The sequence below is a fragment of the Rhinolophus ferrumequinum genome, chromosome 13 (genome assembly GCF_004115265.2).
Source record: "Rhinolophus ferrumequinum isolate MPI-CBG mRhiFer1 chromosome 13, mRhiFer1_v1.p, whole genome shotgun sequence".
Taxonomy (NCBI): domain Eukaryota; kingdom Metazoa; phylum Chordata; class Mammalia; order Chiroptera; family Rhinolophidae; genus Rhinolophus; species Rhinolophus ferrumequinum.
The window spans coordinates 46,699,445-46,713,097 of NC_046296.1; the positions used below are offsets into that span (position 1 = coordinate 46,699,445).

The following is a 13,653-nucleotide window of genomic DNA, read 5'->3' on the forward strand; positions in this document are numbered from 1 at the left end:
GCATGTGGCTCAGGAAACTTAAGGTGTTAAGTTAAAATAAAAAGTGGTATAAATTGTAGGGAAATGGAAGTTGTAAGGCCACGTGGTTCCTATATGATTTATAAAATCTTCTAGAACCACGCCCCCACAGGAAGTAGGTGTGGTGCGGAGAAAGCAGGGGCACTGCACACACATCACCACCTCGATACGATGGGCTAGTGAAGAGAACGGGGGAAGTTCCGAAGGGACACAATCCTGGCAGCAGGAGAACCGGAGACACAGAAACACCAGGGCCCAGGGCCCTGCTGAAAATCTCACAACTGGGATCTGGCAGGCTTCCCAAACCTCACTCAGCTCAGCCCAACACTCCAATAACAACCAAGTCCCAGGAAAGGAAGGCTCTCCATCAAAGCCACTGGCATTGGCTTTCGTGGTGGGCAGGATGGCCTTCGAGAGTAAAGAGGGGACAGGAGTGAGAGATGCATGGAGAACCAGTTAGGAAAAGTGAGCAAAAGAGAAAACTGGCACTTTGCACTCTGGGAAGGAGAAGGAGTGGGTTCGGAGGCGGAGAGTAAGTTTTAATATAGCAACATAAGGTATTCCCATTGCAGAGCCAGAATTGTCAGCTGCATTAGAAATGCATGCTTTGGAACCTCTTCAGCTTATGCATGAACATGCAATTATTTCATACCTATTTGCTGAGCGTGTACATGCAGAAGAGCACTAAGTGAGTGCTGAGTGGGGGCTGGGAATACACAGGAGCCTGGCCCTCAGTTTAGGGTGTTTAGTTGAGGAAGGTGTCTGATATATAATCACAAATGAGAGCACAATGGGGTGTGGGTTATTCTATCCGCTCCCTGGGGCTGGCGGAAAGCAAATAACAAGTACCATCAGGACGGACCTTCTATTTGAAAAGCTGAGCAACAGATTTGAGTGGCGCACTGGGCTGCCTGGGCTGCTAACCCTCCTCCAGACCCATCTGGGCCTGCGCGGGCGCTGAAACAGATGACTTGAAGCAGGTGTCCACTTGGATCCATGGGGGCTGTCAATTCCCTGGCCTCTCATCCTTGTCATCAGGGCAAAGCGCAAGCTCCTCTGGTCTCCTCTCCCCAAGGGAATGCGTGTCCCCACAGGGCCTGGCTCTGCTGCCCAGGGACTCATCCTTCCACGCCACCCTCGCTGCTCTCCCAACCTTTCCTCTGCGGACAAATGGAACACCACCTGACCATCATCACAGCGTGCACCACTCACATCTGTCCTCATGCTTCACGGGCTCACCCTGAAAACACTCTTTCCTTGCAAACACCTCCAGTAAGACTGCAAACGGCCCCACACTCACTCATTTGCCTGGGCTGGAAGGGAGGTGTCAACATTCTCCAAGGTGACCTTTGGCTAGCTGCACGCTGTTGCTTTCCTCTCTCATGGAAGCCCTCCTCTGTGGCTTTGCTTTCCACCCATTTCCTAAGAGGGTAGAGTTTCAGAGAAGGCACTCTAACATCATTTTCAGGCTTGCCATCTGGCCACTTAGGAGCGATGTGACCTTGGGCAACTTACATCATCTCTCTAAACGTCAACTGTACCATACGTAAATTGAGGATGGTTAAAGTATCCGTATCTAATAGGACTGCCATGTGGATGAAATTAGCTGATCTATAAAAAGCACCTAGAACAGTGCCGGGAACACAGAAGCACTCAACACCTATTAGCTATTTTATGTAATTATAATTGGGAAGGCCTCCGTGTCTATGCAGACTAAGCACCATCCTGACCTCACGTGAGCTTTTGGAATCCAGTGACCCCTCTACTTCAGCCCTCAATCCTATGGCCACAACTCTCTAAAATGTCTCAGGTCAAACATCCGACTCGCTGATCACAATGGTTCGTTCATCCTTCCAGTACTCTCATGCCCATGCTCTTACCTCACTGACCCTTCATTCAACCTCACCGAGACATCTGCTCCCCAGATCTCTCCCTTTTCTCCTCAGTCTGGGCCTTGGCTGAATTACACCTCCTTAATAACTCAGCCTCCATCCATGGTGTTTTGTTTGAAGCAACACCTTGATGATGTCTTTAAACTTCCTACCCTTTTAACCTCCATTCATATCTGGTCCCTTGACCCCAACCTAAAGTTAGTCAAACCCAGAGGTGGCAAACCTGAATGTCTTCAGGAGTCAGGCAGGAATCCTGGAAGAGTACAGAGATACTACAGACAACTCAAGAGGGTCTCGGCCCTTTGAGGCGGTTTCGCTATTCCTTCTGTGTAGAAACGAACCGTCAATGTTGTTGTACCTTCCAAATGCTCCAGAGAAGCCAGATTTTTAGGTGAAGCCTCTCAGTTTTTAAATCTTGATAACTAACTGAAAGATGGCCTACACGCACAAAAAAGTCAAATCAAAGAAAACCTGTCTTGGGGTCAAATTCAGCCCCAAGGCTGCCAATTGCAAACTGTGATGTGAACAGATCACTTCCTCTGTGCTGATACCCATGCTGCTGAGGGCTGCTGGGGAACAGCACACTCCTGGCAGTAGCTGTTCTACATCCTCAGCACTGAAGTCCCTCATGTGATGAACAGAGACCTCCATTCACCTCCAAGGATCTTTTCTTCCATGATGCTTTTTCTGACTAGAGGCACAAAGGTAAACAGTTGATGTGTGTGTATGCACGTGTGTAGGGCGGTGTGAGTGGACACAGATTGTGAAGTGCCCACTTCACAGTGTGAGGGAGTAGAGGTGGAGGGAAGGACATTCCAGGAAATGGGAAGAACCTACTGGAATTTACAGAGGCAAGATAAGAATACAGCGTGTTTAGGTTGGAGCAAATGGTTCAGTCCACCAGGAGCATATTATGTGTTGGGATGGGGACAGGAGACATTGTGGGGGGACTTAGGAGACGAAGCTAAGTGAGGCAGGCTAAGGACAGGTAAAAAGGGATCTTACATGCGTATCACACTAAGAAGCATCTTTCATTGAAAACAATAAAAAAAAATCTTAAACAAGCAACATAGTCTTGCAAAAGAGGTGTTTATCTGAGGAGAAAACCACTACTATCATGAATCCTATTTTTCTTGAATAATAAAGACAGATGGGATTCCTGCTAATGTTTTAAGTTGCAAGACACATTAGAAATTTAAATCAATGACCACAATAGCTTAGAACGCTCTTTCCTCTTTCTCCATCTGGTGAACTCTGACTCATTCTTAACAACTCAGTTCAAAAGTCAAATCCAGCAATTTCCCAAATCAAAATTTAGTATCTCTTTGCTCTGTGACTTTACTTTTTTTTTTTGCACACTTCCACTCAAGTACGTAGCACTTTCAATGGCAATGATTTACACATTTGCCTTCCCTCGAGCATGTAAGTTCCCTGACATCAGTAACTACGTTTTATTCTCACCAGGGTAGCACAACGCCTGGCACATGATAAACACTCAAATATTTTGTTCCCTGAACAGACCAAAAACACTACAGGGTTCTCATGCTAGGACTTGCCACAGATTAACTATAAATTTTATTAAAAGCATTTATTGAATACTTACCTGCCCTAGGCACTGATGAGAGATAGAGAGATATAAGGTGCATCCGTGTCCCCCAAAAGTACAAAATCTATCGTCTTAGGAAGTGTTATAACAACGTTCAAGAATCTAAGATGTCTCTATGGAAGTCAAAGCACTCGATCATCTCATCACAAGACCTATGACATACAACTTATGTCCTTTTCAAACAAAGGCAAAGTCAGAAAAGGATCATTTAAAATGTATTTGTCTGTGTTTTTGACTAACGAAGCATTAAGTCTAAGAGAAACTAGCTGTCTCTACCTCCAGGGTGTCAGTTAAGCAGCTAAATGTATACTGGGCAAATATAACCCCAAACCCTCTGCAAACTGTTATCTACAAAACAATGAGAAGCCCTGTCACTTACATACAATGTAAAGGTGCAAATGAAGAGTAAACCATATTCCCTGAAATTGGGGGATGCTTTTGGCATTTCCAGAAGAGGCAGGATGTTAACATTTCAGATTTGCTTATTAGTGGTGTAAATAACTTCACAAAACAATTTTGCTGAACTGTCTGGAGCTGCTGTTCTGTTTGCCAGTGTCATGAGGATGATAATATCAATGAGGGTGGGTGGGAAAAGCACCTCCTCTCCCGAGGTTCAATATTACCCACGTGGTGGGCGGCTCTGCTTGTGAACTTTATTGAACATTTAAAGGAATTCATTTGCGTTCCTGTCTTTCAGTGACAGTCAAAGAGCCATGCATTTAGAGTCCGGTAATGATGGCCAGGCCCACTCAGACCAAATTCTAAGCCACTGAAAGCCACTGAGTGAGAGCCTTGAGCTTTGTTTCAGGACTCAAACAAATATCAAATAAGAATAGATACTGGTCAAGTTCATGGTGAAACATAAAAGACAGACACAGGGCCCAAGTACAGGAAGTGCAGGGCTTCCACATATGAGGTGAGCTACTGACAAATTAAAGTCTCTACTGGGGAGATAGTTCATGTCTAGTAGGCAAAGCTTTACTTCTAGGAAAGCATATTTTCTTCAATCTGGGGATATGTCCAAAAACAACATGGAATTCCTACAATTATTTTGTTTTAAAAAAACATCAGAGTTTAATATAGACGCTGGCTTTCTCAGTTATGAGTTGACTTGCTCTTTGGGGCCAAAAATCACTGTGACAGAGGGCAATAGAAAGATGTTCTTTTCTTAGTTGAGAAAGAAGGGCTTCAAATACTTTTCCAAATTTTTTTCTGCATGTGTTTAAAAACAAAGAGAATGCTACCATGATAGCCTGTCAAGACTCAGAAATGTTTTATATCCGTGCTATGCTAATGCATATTTTACATATTGTGTAATTTAATTTTATTCATTCCCCAAAAGCAGCTGGATAAATTATCCAAATTAAAGGAGACAATCAAAAAGTGAACTGAATTAGAGACATGTGTCTACTAACAGATTAATCTTTAAAAATAAAAGCTAAATCTGTTATTAAGTGCCGTCGTCCACGAGACAGTGTCTCGGGAACAGATGAACGTGATAATTACTTACAAGGCTCTTATGTGATGATGTCCTTTTGAAAATGCATATTCAGGGACAATTTCCACTGGCTATTTAAGTAGGCATTATACAAGCAACTTAATTACCCAGCACAATGTTAAAAGCATAAGGGTCTACAATAAGTATTATTTGATGATTTCAAGAATGTAACACCGTCTCAAAGACCTGAGGAGTGCTCCCTGAGCTATGAGAAGGAACCTGTCGGTTCCCAAGCCACTCTCAGGAAGTTTCAGGCTTTGACGTATGTGTCTTGTTGGGTGGATGTGCCTGTGTGCCTGACCCCTGTGTAATCCTCCCACCTAACACTCCCACCCCAACACCCTCCTAAAGGCTTGAACCAGCAGAATGATGGGCTGAGACTCTGGAGATAAGAGTCCACTAAGGAGCTCTGGAAAGCTCAACCACTCAAACATAAGTACATTACCAAACAGAAAGTAAAAGGACTCCTGACACTGTCAGGCCAAGACTATTACTCAGAGGCAAATGGATTACTCAGACGTTAATGGAGCAGAGAAACAAGAAAATCTGCTGGGTTCTCTGTAAGATGGAAACTATAGGATTCCAAGATTTGAAACTAGAGGTATAAATAGGGGGTGATAAGAAAAATTATCATCAGTTATTCTGGGTGCGTGCTTTTTTGAAGTCCTTCATTTCTTAGTTTGGACTTAGAATTGGCACATCACTTTACAGCTTTTTCTTCAATTCAGTTTTCATTATTTGGTAGAAAGTCAGTCTATTCATTGATTCTTTGCTTGAAGGCAGATTACTCTGTTTGTGTATGTGCCCTCCTTGTCACCTTCCAAAAGTCTGGAACTTTTCTGAAACTGGCAGTGGTGACATTGGCAAGGTGCTGAGTTTCTTCAAGCCTGGGCCATATCTTATTCACCACCATGCCCCATCCCAAGGCCAGTGTTCTCTGTCTTCCATGAGGTCCCCCATGAGTCTTTGCCAGTTAACTGAGAATTTTCAAATCTGCACCTTGTTTTCACTTACTGTAGCTTTGTGGTTAGATTCATTTTCATTTAACTCAAGCACTTCTGAAGGGAAGGGACAACCTGCCAAAGATTCCATTCTGCTGGCCTCATCCAGTATGAGTCAATTTCAGGCTGTGAATTCTGGAACCCCGGAAAGCTCCTTTCCTAAACCTTTCCACCTATTCACACAAAACAGTGTGCTAGCAATCTGCTAAGATTATGTTATCATAATATAGCACCAACAAGACAAATTTTCTTGAGAGCAGAAAGAAGCCAGGATTGAGGAATGGGAACTAATCACCCTAGATTTTCAACTTGAAACAGCGGAGTATGAATATCTAGAGGTTATAGTGAAAGTGAAGGAACTCATAACCTTCATTCTGGTCATGGCCTGTATATCTGACATATCTCCGATACAGTGGCGTTGGCATCCTTCCTTTGATCTTACTTCCCTTCCTGGAATTACAGAGTTTGGAGCTGTCATGATATGACAGGGTATGAGTTAGAAATTGTCCTCTAAGGTCAATGTCTTATAAGAGAGAAATGAAATCGAGACTCAAACAACAACAACAAAATGAAACTTAATTCAGTGCATTGCTTTTCATTTTAAGAGGCATAGAAACAGATGGCCCAAAGTTAAGAATTTAAAATTATTCCATGAATTGTGTGTGTGTGTGTGTGTGTGTGTGTGTGTGTGTGTAAGTTAGCATGAAATCCAGAAAAATGCAGTTAAGTATATGGAGGAGCTACATAAAGAGGAGTCACAGAGAAGACAAAGACAGAACCTCAGGGAAAGTAAAGTGGCAATAGCTGGGAGAAACAAGTACAAATGTGGGTCCAGAGCCAGCAAGCATAGCACACAGCATGTAGTTCATGCCAATGAATGTGAGGAGATACAAGGACACAGCACATATCATACTCCCCAGAACACACCCAACAAGGTGGGCTAATAGGCAGGGGGTAGCCACGTTCTATTAGGAAGCAGTTTCTAAAAGCCTTATCTTATGCATTCAGCCTTTGGCCAGATAGTCGCTGCTCCTGCTATAAAAGGGACTACCTATTTATAGATGTAAAAAAAAAAAAATGTATCTGCAAGATTCAACTGAACACTGACCAACAGGCAATCTATTTTATTAAATTATCACCCAGCTTTCACAATTCAACCAATGATGACTACCATGGTTTAAATCATTAGCCTACTAGTTTGTTTATTTTACTTTTCCTAAGTTTTTTGTTTTCTTTGGAAAAAAACAAAACAAAACAAAACAATTACCGTAGTTCTTTTATGACTTCCTTTGGACTTTCTCCCCTTCCTACCACTATGCAAACAATATATTTCCCCCATTATCTTCTGAGTCCTGGAATTTTCTAAAATTTTCCTTCTTTCTTTCCCAGGAGTCCTGTCAGCAGCAGCTTGGGTTCCTTCCCCACTAAAGGATTTTGGGAAAGTCAAAAATGTAAAGGTAGAAATTACTTTTGAGATCATCAAATTGTTCCTCCTCTCTTCCCCTCTCTCAAATAAGGAAAGAGATCCAGGTGAAGTGAGAGGTTTGTCCAAATTCATGCAGAAATGGGCCTGGCTTTTAGCACTCTACACCCTCGGGGTGCATGTTCTCTCCGCATGGCACTGGCTGAAGTGTGGAGGGGTAGTCTATGGCTGCTGAACAGTTTCCACACACGTGCTTTGCTCACAGACGACAAGAACAAAGGAAACGGTAGGGTGTGGAATGTTAGGTCTCCTGAGTGATGGGGCCGGGAGCAAGCTCAGGGGACAGGGCTGCCTGGTGTGGTTTGTTCTTACACAGCACAGCCTGGCTCTGACACTCACCGGGAAGGACCCTTCAGGCTCATGATGCTCCATGTCTGAAGCGGGAGACCCGTAACACCTGCCTCCTTGGGGTGGGGGTTGGGGGTGGGGCCAGGGGCAGCACTATGGTTCAGGCTCATCTGCATTCCCAGTGAAACTGCACTTACAATCTAATGTGCTCAAGACAGTCTATAAACTGTTGGACGAAAACCAAAGTCACGTATTAGTCAACATTTCAGCTAACAGATAATCTAAAATGCTTAACTGTTTTGGACGAAGAAAAAAGTTTAAAATGTTTCTGAATCTTGATTTAAAAATAAAATAGTATTTTCGTATAGTGTCTCAGAAAGCAGGAGACATAAATGTTCCGGATATAGGTTCTCAAAGAGAATCAGACCCTTTGGTCAGAGAGAGGCTGCAGCCAGGAGGGAGCTTGGGAACCAGGCTGGCTGCACTGTGCACAACCCAGGAGGCACTCTATTTTAAGTTTTTGAACATTATAAACAATGACTTATTTCCACTACAAAATAATCAGATTGGATTTTTTACAATAACTTTTAAGAAATGCATGTTTCACAGAACATTTCAGAACAAAAAGTTTGGGCCAAATCTCATTAAAATAAAATTCAGAATGGGTGACTGTCAGTAACATATTACATTCATTCCATCTTCTTAACAAAAATATAAAAATCGTTATATAACAAATCAAAAGACCTAGGGTATTGAAAAACTCATGTGACTTACTGTGAAGGTGAATAAAGGTATTAATGTCGAAATTTTTCACTAGTTACTGTCTATCTACCCTATAATTCTGTATCTAAAAACGCCAGTGAAAAATTACAGAGGCAAAGGGAAGACTGTAAAATTGGCATACACACTGGAGACAGTGAAAAATGAGGAGTGTAGAGAAAAAAAATATTGTGACCTAGGAGCTCTCTTCTTGAGAAATACCAAGATGGGCTGAGGTCTGGGCTGGCTGACACAGGAATGTGGGATACACAGATGTCCAACCATACCTGCTGGGTCCACTTTTCTCAGACAACCATTATCTACTCAACCCTTATAGAGGAGCATTTCTATGCAACATCTGTGAAAGGTTTTTTTGTGTGTTTGTTTTTAAAATTGACCTGGTTTCATTAGGCAGATCGTATGGCATCCCCAAATGGCAGTCCCTGTTGTGTGATGAGAGAACACCTCGTTTCACTAGGGAGTCTCAACATTCCTTAAGCAGAGGAGTTAAAACTAATGAGATGGTGCCTCTGAGGCTCCTAAATCACGTGTCGACTGACTGGTAAGTGGAGAGAGAAGTAGAAACGTAGCTGCTGAAGTGAAAGGAGCTTAATGACCAGGTTGCCTAAATTACACCTGAGGACCAGAGCCTCACGGCCAGAAGAACATTAGCCTCTGGATAAAGGTCACACAGCTGCGGTACTCCACAAACTTTCTACCATCAGAAAATGGTATCTACGGGACACCTATTTGGATCGATGTTATGGTGGATCAAAAAGTGGCCACAAACTCTTGGCAGCTTCTCCCATCAAGAGACGGAATCTCTCACCCTAATCTTTGAATCAGGGCTAACCCGCTGATTTGCTTTGACCAATAGGATGTGGGAGAAATGATGTTGTGTGACTTCCATGTCTTGGTCTCTTAAGGCTTTGCTACTTCCTCTCTCACCTCTGACATCATGTAGGGAAACCCAGGATGAAAGACCCAACAAGGGGTGAGAGGCCCTTCCAGCCACCCTAGGTAAGTTCCCAGAAATGTGAGTGACATCACCTTAGAACATCCAGCCCCAGATGACCTACCAGCTTAACACAGGATTATGAGAAATAATACATCTCTGTGTTTTAAGCTACTATACTTGGGGGTGGCTTGTTACATAACAATGAGTAACTGAAACATGTATATTTTATTAATATGTACAATGCTGATATAAATAAATATGTTGGTGAGATCTAAATTCATATTCATTGATAATTTTCTGGACTTAAAAACACCAAAACATTGTTATTTAAAAAAACAAAACAACAAAAAAAAAACAGCAGTGGAGAGCACAGGGTTTTGAATCAAAGAACCGGGTTGACGACTTGGATTTGCTCTGCCATGTACTAGAGAACATTTGTGATTTTGCACAAGTCACTTATTCGCTCAACCTCTGTTTTCATATCTATAAAATCCTCATGGCCTTAGATGATGATAAGATTAGAATAACAAAAGTGAATGAATGCTCTGTAAACAGCAAGGCACATTACATAGTTAAGCTGTCATTGTGACTGCTACCTACATGTTACTTACCAAGAGCTTTTTATTTTTCCTTCTCTGCAAAGACATTGTTTGGATCAAGGTATCTATCCTAACTTTCTGTGCTGTAAGTTTCCTTTCTCATGAAGGTGTTTGTATACACACATGCATAGAGCACAAAGGGACTGCCAAAGACCAGAAGGTGTCATGAGCCCGTGCCCAGTCCCAGTTTTATTCTGTCATCATGCAGTACTTAGGTCCAGTGTAAGGCCTAGCGCCACTCTCGCTCCGTTTCACCATCTCCTGATGGGAGCTGCCGGACAGCTCCCATCATATTCCAGTGCCAAGAGAAAAGGATGAAAAGAAGTGGCAGGGTGCCTGGAAACCTAAACTAAGCTGAGGGAAGGAAGAATTAAAAATGGTTAAAAGCTAATTATATCACACATAAGAATGATGTCTAAACAGGATGTAGATCAGGAGGACAGACAGCAAAAGGGGGAAAATGAAGGATGGGACATTAGGGAAAAGCAGAGAGGCAGCAAAGAGAGAGGAATAACTTAGACTGAGAAAGGGCAGAGGGAGGTCAGAAAACTAGTACTTGTCAGGGATAGAAATGGAAAGAGACATCCGTGCGTGAAAAGAACATCTAGAGGGTAGTGTCTGTCTCCTGTGAGAGCTCAATTTATGTTTGATGAATGAATAACTGAATGAATGAACTGAAAACAGACAACTCAAAAGAAAATTCACACACTGAGCAAGGACTCAGCCAGCAATAGGGCAGTTACAGGCCTGAATGGGTGAAACAGTCTCACTGGGAACGGCAATTCCATCTGGATGGGCATGAAGGAGGAAGCAATTTATTCTTTAAGATGAAGGGGGAAGGTCCACAGGCTTCTTTTCTAATCCGTACAATAAATCCTCACAAAAAAGGGACAGTTGCTTTTACCTAAGGTAAATCTCTACTGCTAACGTTTAAGATATTTCTCCTTACTTTGTCCTGGCTACAGTAAGGGCTTCCCCCCTGAATTCTCCACATCATCAGTTTTGCTCTCAGATGGCTCTAACCTCCTAACAATGCTCTTTCTAAATATGCTAGTAAAGGTCAAATAATCGTAACAGGATTCTGCATGCTCTAAAATGCTCTTTTTTACACCTAAATATTATGCTCTTAAAGAGCAAACCTTTGACATGGATCACACACAAGAATAAAGTGTCTTTTTTTTTATGCCGCTGTCTTCTCATAAAATACTACCACTGTTACTACTATGTATTAGGCTCCTTCTTTTTATTTACATTTTCACATGGTTGTTTGGGTTTTTATTCTCTTGTCAAAGTATGTCTTGTCTATCAACGTCCTTAGTAAGTGGGAACCTACTTAATATGCTAAACTAGGTTAAACCATAGTGTGAACATATTCTGTCCTTAACCAGTCCAGTCAGTATTAATGCATACACAGAGAAAAAGAAGGAAAACATAATTCCTGGTTTCAAGAAACACCCTTTAGTCGGTAAGACAAGACTTGATGCATGTAACAGTCAAAGAACAATGCAAGGAAGTACATGATTAACTGGTAACATGGAAAGAGACATTTGGGGAGTTCCTAGGGAGGGGACGGGTGTTGGTTAAAGCACGAAGACCTTGTGAACAAAGTGGAATTTAACTGGAGTCCTGCAGGATGACCAATATTAGAAAAGGTGGAAGGGAGAGATAAGGGCATTGTGTGCTTTGAGAAGTGATGAGAGGTGAGGCGTGGTGCTTGGAATGAAGGGTTTCTGAAACATTGAAAACTGGACCATAAAAAAGGGGCTTGGGGAGAAACTACCAGGGTTTTAAAGTGAGACAAGGAGTAGTATTACCGCCCAATGGCAGGAAGATAATTTTTCTCCTCTTCAAAATGTAAGCCATCATGACTAAGAGTGGGTCTGTTCATTCGTTCATTTATTCATCCATCTATCCACCCACCTACCAATAAATACAGGTTGGCATATTACATCAAATCCTAATCTAGGTACAGGAGGCTATAACATACTCTCTTTCCTTGAGAATCACACAGAGTAGGAGACACTGACCAAAAAAAGCAATGATTTCAATGTATTACTAAATACATTGTGTTATGATAAAGAGATACATGGGAATTAAATTACAAGGGATCACAGGAGGGATGCCTACGTCATCCTGGGGGGCTGAAGGCTGAAAACACTTCAAAGAGAAGGAAATGTAGTCTTGAAAGAGGATTAAAAGTTGCAGAATGGGGAAGAGTCCACTGCAAATGCAAAGGCACAGAGCATGAAAAGGGAGGGGGCCTGATTCAGGTGGGAACCAGGATGAAATGTGGAGAAGGGGCAGGGGGTGAGCAGGGGTCACCGACTATCTAAAATACAGGAAGCTAAAGAGCTGTGAGAACATATCCCTTCCCTGCCAATAATTTACAGTGGGATTTTGAATGACTTCCTTCTCCACGTTTTCAATGTCTTCATTTAACTGACCACTCTTAGTTCTGAACGCCAAAGTCAAAATCACGTCCATACAATACTGACCATCCTGAGGTTTATGTTTACAGGACTCACAGACGCTTGGAGATAAAACGGAAGGCATCTCGTTGAACCTCCCTTCCAATGTAACATTTCTGCTCAGCATTCCTGGCAGGTGGCCATCCAGACGGAAAGAAATCTCTCCAGCTCCAGGGAGCTCAGTCCATCTCAGGAAGCAGCCCAATTCATTACTGTACATCATTAGTTGTGAGAAATTTTTTTCTTCAACTGAGAATAAATATGTCTTCCCGCAGCTTCCACCCATTTTGACCCCCTAGAGTGACTGAAAAAAATAACCTATTGTGCCTCCCACATGCAGATGGTACTATATTACATTTATAACAGTGAATTGCGGGCTGTCCCTTTTCCTCACTGAAGGACTTGTTAATTAACAACTGGCTGAGCTTTGATTAATTAGGTTCTCTAATATAATGTGCCACATTCCCTTTCAATGAAGACCTTGAAGGGACATCTGTTACTGTTAGGAATGCTCCATTTTCTTCCTTTACTGATTAGTGATATCTTATGTTTGCACAATAATTCACCCTTTTCCAAGCAAGCATCTTCACATAAATTACCGTGTGGGTAATGTCTAAGAAAGTGCCGACCGCTGCTATTATGTCGTTATCTTCACAAAAACCTTTGAATTTATTTTATGATACACTATAAAAAATAGGGCGAGTCCTATAAAACATGTCTGCGAGAACCCTAGGGTTTCTGACAAAACAAAGGGCAAGAGATGTCAAAGAACTGATGTATTTTAAGAACAGAAAGAAGAAAAAAGTAATTATCAGAACAAACTCCAATGAGGGACAAATAAATGATACTTACTTTAACTAAGGACCATGTATTTTCCTGTCTTAACATTTGTATAATGACAACTACTCATGCAACAAACATATATACTAAGTGCCCGGCACCGGGACTAAAGAGATAGCGTGAAATAAAGCACTGTTTTAACTTTGGATATTAAATGTAGAGCAAAAGTTGAAAGAAATGAGATGACTTAGTCAAAATGATGTCTTGGTGGCCTAGGAAAGATGGAGGAGAAGTCATGGCAAG

General features: G+C 42.1%; 1 protein-coding gene across 2 annotated transcripts in view; it reads right to left on the reverse strand.

Annotated features, from left to right (window-relative positions):
* Window positions 1-13,653, reverse strand: part of CRIM1 (cysteine rich transmembrane BMP regulator 1) — a 182,464-nt gene that overhangs the window by 86,599 nt on the left and 82,212 nt on the right. The window lies entirely within an intron of this gene.